The sequence below is a fragment of the Aquarana catesbeiana genome, linkage group LG13 (genome assembly GCF_042186555.1).
Source record: "Aquarana catesbeiana isolate 2022-GZ linkage group LG13, ASM4218655v1, whole genome shotgun sequence".
In the NCBI taxonomy this organism is placed as follows: Eukaryota; Metazoa; Chordata; class Amphibia; order Anura; family Ranidae; genus Aquarana; species Aquarana catesbeiana.
The window spans coordinates 164,524,230-164,533,605 of record NC_133336.1 but is presented as its reverse complement, the minus strand read 5'-3'; the positions used below and the strand labels follow the sequence as shown (position 1 = coordinate 164,533,605).

Genomic DNA, 9,376 nt, shown 5'->3' with positions numbered 1-9,376 from the left:
CAGGGCAAGTCCAGAAATCCAAGAAAAAAAGAAGCCTACGGCACCTGGTATTCCCAGGCGGTCTCCCATCCAGGTACTAACCAGGCCCGACCCTGCTTAGCCTCCGAGATCAGACGAGATCGGGTGCTTTCAGGGTGATGTGGCCGTAGGCGATCTCTAACGGCACGCTCAACCCTCTTGACCTTGGCGGCGCCAAGATGGGAAACGAGGAAAAAAAACAGGGCAAGTCCAGAACGCCCCCCAAAAAAAGAAGCCTACGGCACCTGGTACTCCCAGGCGGTCTCCCATCCAGGTACTAACCAGGCCCGACCCTGCTTAGCCTCCGAGATCAGACGAGATCGGGCGCTTTCAGGGTGATGTGGCCGTAGGCGATCTCTAACGGCACGCTCAACCCTCTTGACCTTGGCGGCGCCAAGATGGGAAACGAGGAAAAAAAACAGGGCAAGTCCAGAACTCCCCCAAAAAAAAGAAGCCTACGGCACCTGGTATTCCCAGGCGGTCTCCCATCCAGGTACTAACCAGGCCCGACCCTGCTTAGCCTCCGAGATCAGACGAGATCGGGCGCTTTCAGGGTGATGTGGCCGTAGGCGATCTCTAACGGCACGCTCAACCCTCTTGACCTTGGCGGCGCCAAGATGGGAAACGAGGAAAAAAACAGGGCAAGTCCAGAACTCCCCCAAAAAAAAGAAGCCTACGGCACCTGGTATTCCCAGGCGGTCTCCCATCCAGGTACTAACCAGGCCCGACCCTGCTTAGCCTCCGAGATCAGACGAGATCGGGCGCTTTCAGGGTGATGTGGCCGTAGGCGATCTCTTACGGCACGCTCAACCCTCTTGACTTTGGCGGCACCAAGATGGGAAACGAGGAAAAAAACAGGGCAAGTCCAGAACTCCAAGAAAAAAAGAAGCCTACGGCACCTGGTATTCCCAGGCGGTCTCCCATCCAGGTACTAACCAGGCCCGACCCTGCTTAGCCTCCGAGATCAGACGAGATCGGGCGCTTTCAGGGTGATGTGGCCGTAGGCGATCTCTAACGGCACGCTCAACCCTCTTGACCTTGGCGGCGCCAAGATGGGAAACGAGGAAAAAAAACAGGGCAAGTCCAGAAATCCAAGAAAAAAAGAAGCCTACGGCACCTGGTATTCCCAGGCGGTCTCCCATCCAGGTACTAACCAGGCCCGACCCTACTTAGCCTCCGAGATCAGACGAGATCGGGCGCTTTCAGGGTGATGTGGCCGTAGGCGATCTCTTCTGGCACGCTCAACCCTCTTGACTTTGGCGGCATCAAGATGGGAAACGAGGAAAAAAACAGGGCAAGTCCAGAACTCCAAGAAAAAAAGAAGCCTACGGCACCTGGTATTCCCAGGCGGTCTCCCATCCAGGTACTAACCAGGCCCGACCCTGCTTAGCCTCCGAGATCAGACGAGATCGGGCGCTTTCAGGGTGATGTGGCCGTAGGCGATCTCTAACGGCACGCTCAACCCTCTTGACCTTGGCGGCGCCAAGATGGGAAACGAGGAAAAAAAACAGGGCAAGTCCAGAAATCCAAGAAAAAAAGAAGCCTACGGCACCTGGTATTCCCAGGCGGTCTCCCATCCAGGTACTAACCAGGCCCGACCCTGCTTAGCCTCCGAGATCAGACGAGATCGGGCGCTTTCAGGGTGATGTGGCCGTAGGCGATCTCTAACGGCACGCTCAACCCTCTTGACCTTGGCGGCGCCAAGATGGGAAACGAGGAAAAAAAACAGGGCAAGTCCAGAACGCCCCCCAAAAAAAGAAGCCTACGGCACCTGGTATTCCCAGGCGGTCTCCCATCCAGGTACTAACCAGGCCCGACCCTGCTTAGCCTCCGAGATCAGACGAGATCGGGCGCTTTCAGGGTGATGTGGCCGTAGGCGATCTCTAACGGCACGCTCAACCCTCTTGACCTTGGCGGCGCCAAGATGGGAAACGAGGAAAAAAAACAGGGCAAGTCCAGAACTCCCCCAAAAAAAAGAAGCCTACGGCACCTGGTATTCCCAGGCGGTCTCCCATCCAGGTACTAACCAGGCCCGACCCTGCTTAGCCTCCGAGATCAGACGAGATTGGGCGCTTTCAGGGTGATGGGGCCGTAGGTGATCTCTAACGGCACGCTCAACCCTCTTGACCTTGGCGGCGCCAAGATGGGAAACGAGGAAAAAAACAGGGCAAGTCCAGAACTCCCCCAAAAAAAAGAAGCCTACGGCACCTGGTATTCCCAGGCGGTCTCCCATCCAGGTACTAACCAGGCCCGACCCTGCTTAGCCTCCGAGATCAGACGAGATCGGGCGCTTTCAGGGTGATGTGGCCGTAGGCGATCTCTAACGGCACGCTCAACCCTCTTGACCTTGGCGGCGCCAAGATGGGAAACGAGGAAAAAAAACAGGGCAAGTCCAGAACGCCCCCCAAAAAAAGAAGCCTACGGCACCTGGTATTCCCAGGCGGTCTCCCATCCAGGTACTAACCAGGCCCGACCCTGCTTAGCCTCCGAGATCAGACGAGATCGGGCGCTTTCAGGGTGATGTGGCCGTAGGCGATCTCTAACGGCACGCTCAACCCTCTTGACCTTGGCGGCGCCAAGATGGGAAACGAGGAAAAAAACAGGGCAAGTCCAGAACTCCCCCAAAAAAAAGAAGCCTACGGCACCTGGTATTCCCAGGCGGTCTCCCATCCAGGTACTAACCAGGCCCGACCCTGCTTAGCCTCCGAGATCAGACAAGATCGGGCGCTTTCAGGGTGATGTGGCCGTAGGCGATCTCTTACGGCACGCTCAACCCTCTTGACTTTGGCGGCACCAAGATGGGAAACGAGGAAAAAAACAGGGCAAGTCCAGAACTCCAAGAAAAAAAGAAGCCTACGGCACCTGGTATTCCCAGGCGGTCTCCCATCCAGGTACTAACCAGGCCCGACCCTGCTTAGCCTCCGAGATCAGACGAGATCGGGCGCTTTCAGGGTGATGTGGCCGTAGGCGATCTCTTACGGCACGCTCAACCCTCTTGACTTTGGCGGCACCAAGATGGGAAACGAGGAAAAAAACAGGGCAAGTCCAGAACGCCAAGAAAAAAAGAAGCCTACGGCACCTGGTATTCCCAGGCGGTCTCCCATCCAGGTACTAACCAGGCCCGACCCTGCTTAGCCTCCGAGATCAGACGAGATCGGGCGCTTTCAGGGTGATGTGGCCGTAGGCGATCTCTAACGGCACGCTCAACCCTCTTGACCTTGGCGGCGCCAAGATGGGAAACGAGGAAAAAAAACAGGGCAAGTCCAGAAATCCAAGAAAAAAAGAAGCCTACGGCACCTGGTATTCCCAGGCGGTCTCCCATCCAGGTACTAACCAGGCCCGACCCTGCTTAGCCTCCGAGATCAGACGAGATCGGGCGCTTTCAGGGTGATGTGGCCGTAGGTGATCTCTAACGGCACGCTCAACCCTCTTGACCTTGGCGGCGCCAAGATGGGAAACGAGGAAAAAAAACAGGGCAAGTCCAGAACGCCCCCCAAAAAAAGAAGCCTACGGCACCTGGTATTCCCAGGCGGTCTCCCGTCCAGGTACTAACCAGGCCCGACCCTGCTTAGCCTCCGAGATCAGACGAGATCGGGCGCTTTCAGGGTGATGTGGCCGTAGGCGATCTCTAACGGCACGCTCAACCCTCTTGACCTTGGCGGCGCCAAGATGGGAAACGAGGAAAAAAAACAGGGCAAGTCCAGAACTCCCCCAAAAAAAAGAAGCCTACGGCACCTGGTATTCCCAGGCGGTCTCCCATCCAGGTACTAACCAGGCCCGACCCTGCTTAGCCTCCGAGATCAGACGAGATCGGGCGCTTTCAGGGTGATGTGGCCGTAGGCGATCTCTAACGGCACGCTCAACCCTCTTGACCTTGGCGGCGCCAAGATGGGAAACGAGGAAAAAAACAGGGCAAGTCCAGAACTCCCCCAAAAAAAAGAAGCCTACGGCACCTGGTATTCCCAGGCGGTCTCCCATCCAGGTACTAACCAGGCCCGACCCTGCTTAGCCTCCGAGATCAGACGAGATCGGGCGCTTTCAGGGTGATGTGGCTGTAGGCGATCTCTTACGGCACGCTCAACCCTCTTGACTTTGGCGGCACCAAGATGGGAAACGAGGAAAAAAACAGGGCAAGTCCAGAACTCCAAGAAAAAAAGAAGCCTACGGCACCTGGTATTCCCAGGCGGTCTCCCATCCAGGTACTAACCAGGCCCGACCCTGCTTAGCCTCCGAGATCAGACGAGATCGGGCGCTTTCAGGGTGATGTGGCCGTAGGCGATCTCTAACGGCACGCTCAACCCTCTTGACCTTGGCGGCGCCAAGATGGGAAACGAGGAAAAAAAACAGGGCAAGTCCAGAAATCCAAGAAAAAAAGAAGCCTACGGCACCTGGTATTCCCAGGCGGTCTCCCATCCAGGTACTAACCAGGCCCGACCCTGCTTAGCCTCCGAGATCAGACGAGATCGGGCGCTTTCAGGGTGATGTGGCCGTAGGCGATCTCTAACGGCACGCTCAACCCTCTTGACCTTGGCGGCGCCAAGATGGGAAACGAGGAAAAAAAACAGGGCAAGTCCAGAACGCCCCCCAAAAAAAGAAGCCTACGGCACCTGGTATTCCCAGGCGGTCTCCCATCCAGGTACTAACCAGGCCCGACCCTGCTTAGCCTCCGAGATCAGACGAGATCGGGCGCTTTCAGGGTGATGTGGCCGTAGGCGATCTCTAATGGCACGCTCAACCCTCTTGACCTTGGCGGCGCCAAGATGGGAAACGAGGAAAAAAAACAGGGCAAGTCCAGAACTCCCCCAAAAAAAAGAAGCCTACGGCACCTGGTATTCCCAGGCGGTCTCCCATCCAGGTACTAACCAGGCCCGACCCTGCTTAGCCTCCGAGATCAGACGAGATCGGGCGCTTTCAGGGTGATGTGGCCGTAGGCGATCTCTAACGGCACGCTCAACCCTCTTGACCTTGGCGGCGCCAAGATGGGAAACGAGGAAAAAAACAGGGCAAGTCCAGAACTCCCCCAAAAAAAAGAAGCCTACGGCACCTGGTATTCCCAGGCGGTCTCCCATCCAGGTACTAACCAGGCCCGACCCTGCTTAGCCTCCGAGATCAGACGAGATCGGGCGCTTTCAGGGTGATGTGGCCGTAGGCGATCTCTTACGGCACGCTCAACCCTCTTGACTTTGGCGGCACCAAGATGGGAAACGAGGAAAAAAACAGGGCAAGTCCAGAACTCCAAGAAAAAAAGAAGCCTACGGCACCTGGTATTCCCAGGCGGTCTCCCATCCAGGTACTAACCAGGCCCGACCCTGCTTAGCCTCCGAGATCAGGCGCTTTCAGGGTGATGTGGCCGTAGGCGATCTCTTACGGCACGCTCAACCCTCTTGACTTTGGCGGCACCAAGATGGGAAACGAGGAAAAAAACAGGGCAAGTCCAGAACTCCAAGAAAAAAAGAAGCCTACGGCACCTGGTATTCCCAGGCGGTCTCCCATCCAGGTACTAACCAGGCCCGACCCTGCTTAGCCTCCGAGATCAGACGAGATCGGGCGCTTTCAGGGTGATGTGGCCGTAGGCAATCTCTAACGGCACGCTCAACCCTCTTGACCTTGGCGGCGCCAAGATGGGAAACGAGGAAAAAAAACAGGGCAAGTCCAGAAATCCAAGAAAAAAAGAAGCCTACGGCACCTGGTATTCCCAGGCGGTCTCCCATCCAGGTACTAACCAGGCCCGACCCTGCTTAGCCTCCGAGATCAGACGAGATCGGGCGCTTTCAGGGTGATGTGGCCGTAGGCGATCTCTAACGGCACGCTCAACCCTCTTGACCTTGGCGGCGCCAAGATGGGAAACGAGGAAAAAAAACAGGGCAAGTCCAGAACGCCCCCCAAAAAAAGAAGCTTACGGCACCTGGTATTCCCAGGCGGTCTCCCATCCAGGTACTAACCAGGCCCGACCCTGCTTAGCCTCCGAGATCAGACGAGATCGGGCGCTTTCAGGGTGATGTGGCCGTAGGCGATCTCTAAAGGCACGCTCAACCCTCTTGACCTTGGCGGCGCCAAGATGGGAAACGAGGAAAAAAAACAGGGCAAGTCCAGAACTCCCCCAAAAAAAAGAAGCCTACGGCACCTGGTATTCCCAGGCGGTCTCCCATCCAGGTACTAACCAGGCCCGACCCTGCTTAGCCTCCGAGATCAGACGAGATCGGGCGCTTTCAGGGTGATGTGGCCGTAGGCGATCTCTAACGGCACGCTCAACCCTCTTGACCTTGGCGGCGCCAAGATGGGAAACGAGGAAAAAAACAGGGCAAGTCCAGAACTCCCCCAAAAAAAAGAAGCCTACGGCACCTGGTATTCCCAGGCGGTCTCCCATCCAGGTACTAACCAGGCCCGACCCTGCTTAGCCTCCGAGATCAGACGAGATCGGGCGCTTTCAGGGTGATGTGGCCGTAGGCGATCTCTTACGGCACGCTCAACCCTCTTGACTTTGGCGGCACCAAGATGGGAAACGAGGAAAAAAACAGGGCAAGTCCAGAACTCCAAGAAAAAAAGAAGCCTACGGCACCTGGTATTCCCAGGCGGTCTCCCATCCAGGTACTAACCAGGCCCGACCCTGCTTAGCCTCCGAGATCAGACGAGATTGGGCGCTTTCAGGGTGATGTGGCCGTAGGCGATCTCTAACGGCACGCTCAACCCTCTTGACCTTGGCGGCGCCAAGATGGGAAACGAGGAAAAAAAACAGGGCAAGTCCAGAAATCCAAGAAAAAAAGAAGCCTACGGCACCTGGTATTCCCAGGCGGTCTCCCATCCAGGTACTAACCAGGCCCGACCCTGCTTAGCCTCCGAGATCAGACGAGATCGGGCGCTTTCAGGGTGATGTGGCCATAGGCGATCTCTTACGGCACGCTCAACCCTCTTGACTTTGGCGGCACCAAGATGGGAAACGAGGAAAAAAACAGGGCAAGTCCAGAACTCCAAGAAAAGAAGAAGCCTACGGCACCTGGTATTCCCAGGCGGTCTCCCATCCAGGTACTAACCAGGCCCGACCCTGCTTAGCCTCCGAGATCAGACGAGATCGGGCGCTTTCAGGGTGATGTGGCCGTAGGCGATCTCTAACGGCACGCTCAACCCTCTTGACCTTGGCGGCGCCAAGATGGGAAACGAGGAAAAAAAACAGGGCAAGTCCAGAACTCCCCCAAAAAAAAGAAGCCTACGGCACCTGGTATTCCCAGGCGGTCTCCCATCCAGGTACTAACCAGGCCCGACCCTGCTTAGCCTCCGAGATCAGACGAGATCGGGCGCTTTCAGGGTGATGTGGCCGTAGCCGATCCCTAACGGCACGCTCAACCCTCTTGACCTTGGCGGCGCCAAGATGGGAAACGAGGAAAAAAAACAGGGCAAGTCCAGAACGCCCCCCAAAAAAAGAAGCCTACGGCACCTGGTATTCCCAGGCGGTCTCCCATCCAGGTACTAACCAGGCCCGACCCTGCTTAGCCTCCGAGATCAGACGAGATCGGGCGCTTTCAGGGTGATGTGGCCGTAGACGATCTCTAACAGCACGCTCAACCCTCTTGACCTTGGCGGCGCCAAGATGGGAAACGAGGAAAAAAAACAGGGCAAGTCCAGAACTCCCCCAAAAAAAAGAAGCCTACGGCACCTGGTATTCCCAGGCGGTCTCCCATCCAGGTACTAACCAGGCCCGACCCTGCTTAGCCTCCGAGATCAGACGAGATCGGGCGCTTTCAGGGTGATGTGGCCGTAGGCGATCTCTAACGGCACGCTCAACCCTCTTGACCTTGGCGGCGCCAAGATGGGAAACGAGGAAAAAAACAGGGCAAGTCCAGAACTCCCCCAAAAAAAAGAAGCCTACGGCACCTGGTATTCCCAGGCGGTCTCCCATCCAGGTACTAACCAGGCCCGACCCTGCTTAGCCTCCGAGATCAGACGAGATCGGGCGCTTTCAGGGTGATGTGGCCGTAGGCGATCTCTTACGGCACGCTCAACCCTCTTGACTTTGGCGGCACCAAGATGGGAAACGAGGAAAAAAACAGGGCAAGTCCAGAACTCCAAGAAAAAAAGAAGCCTACGGCACCTGGTATTCCCAGGCGGTCTCCCATCCAGGTACTAACCAGGCCCGACCCTGCTTAGCCTCCGAGATCAGACGAGATCGGGCGCTTTCAGGGTGATGTGGCCGTAGGCGATCTCTTACGGCACGCTCAACCCTCTTGACTTTGGCGGCACCAAGATGGGAAACGAGGAAAAAAACAGGGCAAGTCCAGAACGCCAAGAAAAAAAGAAGCCTACGGCACCTGGTATTCCCAGGCGGTCTCCCATCCAGGTACTAACCAGGCCCGACCCTGCTTAGCCTCCGAGATCAGACGAGATCGGGCGCTTTCAGGGTGATGTGGCCGTAGGCGATCTCTAACGGCACGCTCAACCCTCTTGACCTTGGCGGCGCCAAGATGGGAAACGAGGAAAAAAAACAGGGCAAGTCCAGAAATCCAAGAAAAAAAGAAGCCTACGGCACCTGGTATTCCCAGGCGGTCTCCCATCCAGGTACTAACCAGGCCCGACCCTGCTTAGCCTCCGAGATCAGACGAGATCGGGCGCTTTCAGGGTGATGTGGCCGTAGGTGATCTCTAACGGCACGCTCAACCCTCTTGACCTTGGCGGCGCCAAGATGGGAAACGAGGAAAAAAAACAGGGCAAGTCCAGAACGCCCCCCAAAAAAAGAAGCCTACGGCACCTGGTATTCCCAGGCGGTCTCCCGTCCAGGTACTAACCAGGCCCGACCCTGCTTAGCCTCCGAGATCAGACGAGATCGGGCGCTTTCAGGGTGATGTGGCCGTAGGCGATCTCTAACGGCACGCTCAACCCTCTTGACCTTGGCGGCGCCAAGATGGGAAACGAGGAAAAAAAACAGGGCAAGTCCAGAACTCCCCCAAAAAAAAGAAGCCTACGGCACCTGGTATTCCCAGGCGGTCTCCCATCCAGGTACTAACCAGGCCCGACCCTGCTTAGCCTCCGAGATCAGACGAGATCGGGCGCTTTCAGGGTGATGTGGCCGTAGGCGATCTCTAACGGCACGCTCAACCCTCTTGACCTTGGCGGCGCCAAGATGGGAAACGAGGAAAAAAACAGGGCAAGTCCAGAACTCCCCCAAAAAAAAGAAGCCTACGGCACCTGGTATTCCCAGGCGGTCTCCCATCCAGGTACTAACCAGGCCCGACCCTGCTTAGCCTCCGAGATCAGACGAGATCGGGCGCTTTCAGGGTGATGTGGCTGTAGGCGATCTCTTACGGCACGCTCAACCCTCTTGACTTTGGCGGCACCAAGATGGGAAACGAGGAAAAAAACAGGGCAA

At 56.6% G+C, this 9,376-nt stretch overlaps 42 non-coding genes and 1 pseudogene across 42 annotated transcripts; all 43 read right to left on the bottom strand.

Moving 5' to 3' along the window:
• Positions 1–32: 32 nt before the first annotated feature.
• On the bottom strand, positions 33–151 carry LOC141118927 (5S ribosomal RNA). The gene has a single exon (XR_012238283.1). It is a non-coding gene; the product is annotated as a 5S ribosomal RNA (ribosomal RNA).
• A 100-nt stretch (positions 152–251) lies between these two features.
• Positions 252–370, bottom strand: LOC141119938 (5S ribosomal RNA). The gene has a single exon (XR_012239271.1). It is a non-coding gene; the product is annotated as a 5S ribosomal RNA (ribosomal RNA).
• A 100-nt stretch (positions 371–470) lies between these two features.
• Positions 471–589, bottom strand: LOC141120995 (5S ribosomal RNA). Its single transcript, XR_012240138.1, has one exon. It is a non-coding gene; the product is annotated as a 5S ribosomal RNA (ribosomal RNA).
• A 99-nt stretch (positions 590–688) lies between these two features.
• LOC141120994 (5S ribosomal RNA) lies at positions 689–807 on the bottom strand. The gene has a single exon (XR_012240137.1). It is a non-coding gene; the product is annotated as a 5S ribosomal RNA (ribosomal RNA).
• Positions 808–905: 98 nt separating this feature from the next.
• LOC141120993 (5S ribosomal RNA) lies at positions 906–1,024 on the bottom strand. The gene has a single exon (XR_012240136.1). It is a non-coding gene; the product is annotated as a 5S ribosomal RNA (ribosomal RNA).
• Positions 1,025–1,123: 99 nt separating this feature from the next.
• Positions 1,124–1,242, bottom strand: LOC141120119 (5S ribosomal RNA). Its single transcript, XR_012239448.1, has one exon. It is a non-coding gene; the product is annotated as a 5S ribosomal RNA (ribosomal RNA).
• Positions 1,243–1,340: 98 nt separating this feature from the next.
• On the bottom strand, positions 1,341–1,459 carry LOC141120992 (5S ribosomal RNA). Its single transcript, XR_012240135.1, has one exon. It is a non-coding gene; the product is annotated as a 5S ribosomal RNA (ribosomal RNA).
• Positions 1,460–1,558: 99 nt separating this feature from the next.
• On the bottom strand, positions 1,559–1,677 carry LOC141120990 (5S ribosomal RNA). Its single transcript, XR_012240134.1, has one exon. It is a non-coding gene; the product is annotated as a 5S ribosomal RNA (ribosomal RNA).
• A 100-nt stretch (positions 1,678–1,777) lies between these two features.
• LOC141120989 (5S ribosomal RNA) lies at positions 1,778–1,896 on the bottom strand. The gene has a single exon (XR_012240133.1). It is a non-coding gene; the product is annotated as a 5S ribosomal RNA (ribosomal RNA).
• Positions 1,897–1,996: 100 nt separating this feature from the next.
• LOC141120587 (5S ribosomal RNA) lies at positions 1,997–2,115 on the bottom strand. Its single transcript, XR_012239901.1, has one exon. It is a non-coding gene; the product is annotated as a 5S ribosomal RNA (ribosomal RNA).
• A 99-nt stretch (positions 2,116–2,214) lies between these two features.
• On the bottom strand, positions 2,215–2,333 carry LOC141120988 (5S ribosomal RNA). Its single transcript, XR_012240132.1, has one exon. It is a non-coding gene; the product is annotated as a 5S ribosomal RNA (ribosomal RNA).
• A 100-nt stretch (positions 2,334–2,433) lies between these two features.
• On the bottom strand, positions 2,434–2,552 carry LOC141120986 (5S ribosomal RNA). The gene has a single exon (XR_012240130.1). It is a non-coding gene; the product is annotated as a 5S ribosomal RNA (ribosomal RNA).
• A 99-nt stretch (positions 2,553–2,651) lies between these two features.
• LOC141120316 (5S ribosomal RNA) lies at positions 2,652–2,770 on the bottom strand. The gene has a single exon (XR_012239640.1). It is a non-coding gene; the product is annotated as a 5S ribosomal RNA (ribosomal RNA).
• A 98-nt stretch (positions 2,771–2,868) lies between these two features.
• LOC141120985 (5S ribosomal RNA) lies at positions 2,869–2,987 on the bottom strand. Its single transcript, XR_012240129.1, has one exon. It is a non-coding gene; the product is annotated as a 5S ribosomal RNA (ribosomal RNA).
• A 98-nt stretch (positions 2,988–3,085) lies between these two features.
• Positions 3,086–3,204, bottom strand: LOC141120984 (5S ribosomal RNA). Its single transcript, XR_012240127.1, has one exon. It is a non-coding gene; the product is annotated as a 5S ribosomal RNA (ribosomal RNA).
• A 99-nt stretch (positions 3,205–3,303) lies between these two features.
• On the bottom strand, positions 3,304–3,422 carry LOC141120137 (5S ribosomal RNA). Its single transcript, XR_012239465.1, has one exon. It is a non-coding gene; the product is annotated as a 5S ribosomal RNA (ribosomal RNA).
• Positions 3,423–3,522: 100 nt separating this feature from the next.
• On the bottom strand, positions 3,523–3,641 carry LOC141120179 (5S ribosomal RNA). The gene has a single exon (XR_012239506.1). It is a non-coding gene; the product is annotated as a 5S ribosomal RNA (ribosomal RNA).
• Positions 3,642–3,741: 100 nt separating this feature from the next.
• Positions 3,742–3,860, bottom strand: LOC141120983 (5S ribosomal RNA). Its single transcript, XR_012240126.1, has one exon. It is a non-coding gene; the product is annotated as a 5S ribosomal RNA (ribosomal RNA).
• A 99-nt stretch (positions 3,861–3,959) lies between these two features.
• LOC141120390 (5S ribosomal RNA) lies at positions 3,960–4,078 on the bottom strand. Its single transcript, XR_012239712.1, has one exon. It is a non-coding gene; the product is annotated as a 5S ribosomal RNA (ribosomal RNA).
• Positions 4,079–4,176: 98 nt separating this feature from the next.
• LOC141120982 (5S ribosomal RNA) lies at positions 4,177–4,295 on the bottom strand. The gene has a single exon (XR_012240125.1). It is a non-coding gene; the product is annotated as a 5S ribosomal RNA (ribosomal RNA).
• Positions 4,296–4,394: 99 nt separating this feature from the next.
• Positions 4,395–4,513, bottom strand: LOC141120981 (5S ribosomal RNA). Its single transcript, XR_012240124.1, has one exon. It is a non-coding gene; the product is annotated as a 5S ribosomal RNA (ribosomal RNA).
• A 100-nt stretch (positions 4,514–4,613) lies between these two features.
• LOC141120979 (5S ribosomal RNA) lies at positions 4,614–4,732 on the bottom strand. The gene has a single exon (XR_012240123.1). It is a non-coding gene; the product is annotated as a 5S ribosomal RNA (ribosomal RNA).
• A 100-nt stretch (positions 4,733–4,832) lies between these two features.
• Positions 4,833–4,951, bottom strand: LOC141120978 (5S ribosomal RNA). Its single transcript, XR_012240122.1, has one exon. It is a non-coding gene; the product is annotated as a 5S ribosomal RNA (ribosomal RNA).
• Positions 4,952–5,050: 99 nt separating this feature from the next.
• LOC141120977 (5S ribosomal RNA) lies at positions 5,051–5,169 on the bottom strand. The gene has a single exon (XR_012240121.1). It is a non-coding gene; the product is annotated as a 5S ribosomal RNA (ribosomal RNA).
• A 98-nt stretch (positions 5,170–5,267) lies between these two features.
• Positions 5,268–5,376, bottom strand: LOC141120619 (5S ribosomal RNA; annotated as a pseudogene).
• Positions 5,377–5,474: 98 nt separating this feature from the next.
• LOC141120976 (5S ribosomal RNA) lies at positions 5,475–5,593 on the bottom strand. The gene has a single exon (XR_012240120.1). It is a non-coding gene; the product is annotated as a 5S ribosomal RNA (ribosomal RNA).
• Positions 5,594–5,692: 99 nt separating this feature from the next.
• On the bottom strand, positions 5,693–5,811 carry LOC141120974 (5S ribosomal RNA). The gene has a single exon (XR_012240118.1). It is a non-coding gene; the product is annotated as a 5S ribosomal RNA (ribosomal RNA).
• Positions 5,812–5,911: 100 nt separating this feature from the next.
• Positions 5,912–6,030, bottom strand: LOC141120257 (5S ribosomal RNA). Its single transcript, XR_012239583.1, has one exon. It is a non-coding gene; the product is annotated as a 5S ribosomal RNA (ribosomal RNA).
• Positions 6,031–6,130: 100 nt separating this feature from the next.
• Positions 6,131–6,249, bottom strand: LOC141120973 (5S ribosomal RNA). The gene has a single exon (XR_012240117.1). It is a non-coding gene; the product is annotated as a 5S ribosomal RNA (ribosomal RNA).
• A 99-nt stretch (positions 6,250–6,348) lies between these two features.
• LOC141120972 (5S ribosomal RNA) lies at positions 6,349–6,467 on the bottom strand. Its single transcript, XR_012240116.1, has one exon. It is a non-coding gene; the product is annotated as a 5S ribosomal RNA (ribosomal RNA).
• A 98-nt stretch (positions 6,468–6,565) lies between these two features.
• LOC141120451 (5S ribosomal RNA) lies at positions 6,566–6,684 on the bottom strand. The gene has a single exon (XR_012239771.1). It is a non-coding gene; the product is annotated as a 5S ribosomal RNA (ribosomal RNA).
• A 99-nt stretch (positions 6,685–6,783) lies between these two features.
• On the bottom strand, positions 6,784–6,902 carry LOC141119950 (5S ribosomal RNA). Its single transcript, XR_012239283.1, has one exon. It is a non-coding gene; the product is annotated as a 5S ribosomal RNA (ribosomal RNA).
• A 98-nt stretch (positions 6,903–7,000) lies between these two features.
• LOC141120971 (5S ribosomal RNA) lies at positions 7,001–7,119 on the bottom strand. The gene has a single exon (XR_012240115.1). It is a non-coding gene; the product is annotated as a 5S ribosomal RNA (ribosomal RNA).
• Positions 7,120–7,219: 100 nt separating this feature from the next.
• LOC141120269 (5S ribosomal RNA) lies at positions 7,220–7,338 on the bottom strand. Its single transcript, XR_012239594.1, has one exon. It is a non-coding gene; the product is annotated as a 5S ribosomal RNA (ribosomal RNA).
• A 100-nt stretch (positions 7,339–7,438) lies between these two features.
• On the bottom strand, positions 7,439–7,557 carry LOC141119942 (5S ribosomal RNA). Its single transcript, XR_012239275.1, has one exon. It is a non-coding gene; the product is annotated as a 5S ribosomal RNA (ribosomal RNA).
• A 100-nt stretch (positions 7,558–7,657) lies between these two features.
• On the bottom strand, positions 7,658–7,776 carry LOC141120970 (5S ribosomal RNA). Its single transcript, XR_012240114.1, has one exon. It is a non-coding gene; the product is annotated as a 5S ribosomal RNA (ribosomal RNA).
• Positions 7,777–7,875: 99 nt separating this feature from the next.
• Positions 7,876–7,994, bottom strand: LOC141120969 (5S ribosomal RNA). Its single transcript, XR_012240113.1, has one exon. It is a non-coding gene; the product is annotated as a 5S ribosomal RNA (ribosomal RNA).
• A 98-nt stretch (positions 7,995–8,092) lies between these two features.
• LOC141120968 (5S ribosomal RNA) lies at positions 8,093–8,211 on the bottom strand. The gene has a single exon (XR_012240112.1). It is a non-coding gene; the product is annotated as a 5S ribosomal RNA (ribosomal RNA).
• Positions 8,212–8,309: 98 nt separating this feature from the next.
• On the bottom strand, positions 8,310–8,428 carry LOC141120967 (5S ribosomal RNA). Its single transcript, XR_012240111.1, has one exon. It is a non-coding gene; the product is annotated as a 5S ribosomal RNA (ribosomal RNA).
• Positions 8,429–8,527: 99 nt separating this feature from the next.
• On the bottom strand, positions 8,528–8,646 carry LOC141120136 (5S ribosomal RNA). The gene has a single exon (XR_012239464.1). It is a non-coding gene; the product is annotated as a 5S ribosomal RNA (ribosomal RNA).
• Positions 8,647–8,746: 100 nt separating this feature from the next.
• Positions 8,747–8,865, bottom strand: LOC141120178 (5S ribosomal RNA). The gene has a single exon (XR_012239505.1). It is a non-coding gene; the product is annotated as a 5S ribosomal RNA (ribosomal RNA).
• Positions 8,866–8,965: 100 nt separating this feature from the next.
• On the bottom strand, positions 8,966–9,084 carry LOC141120966 (5S ribosomal RNA). Its single transcript, XR_012240110.1, has one exon. It is a non-coding gene; the product is annotated as a 5S ribosomal RNA (ribosomal RNA).
• Positions 9,085–9,183: 99 nt separating this feature from the next.
• On the bottom strand, positions 9,184–9,302 carry LOC141120389 (5S ribosomal RNA). The gene has a single exon (XR_012239711.1). It is a non-coding gene; the product is annotated as a 5S ribosomal RNA (ribosomal RNA).
• Between the last annotated feature and the right edge of the window lie 74 nt (positions 9,303–9,376).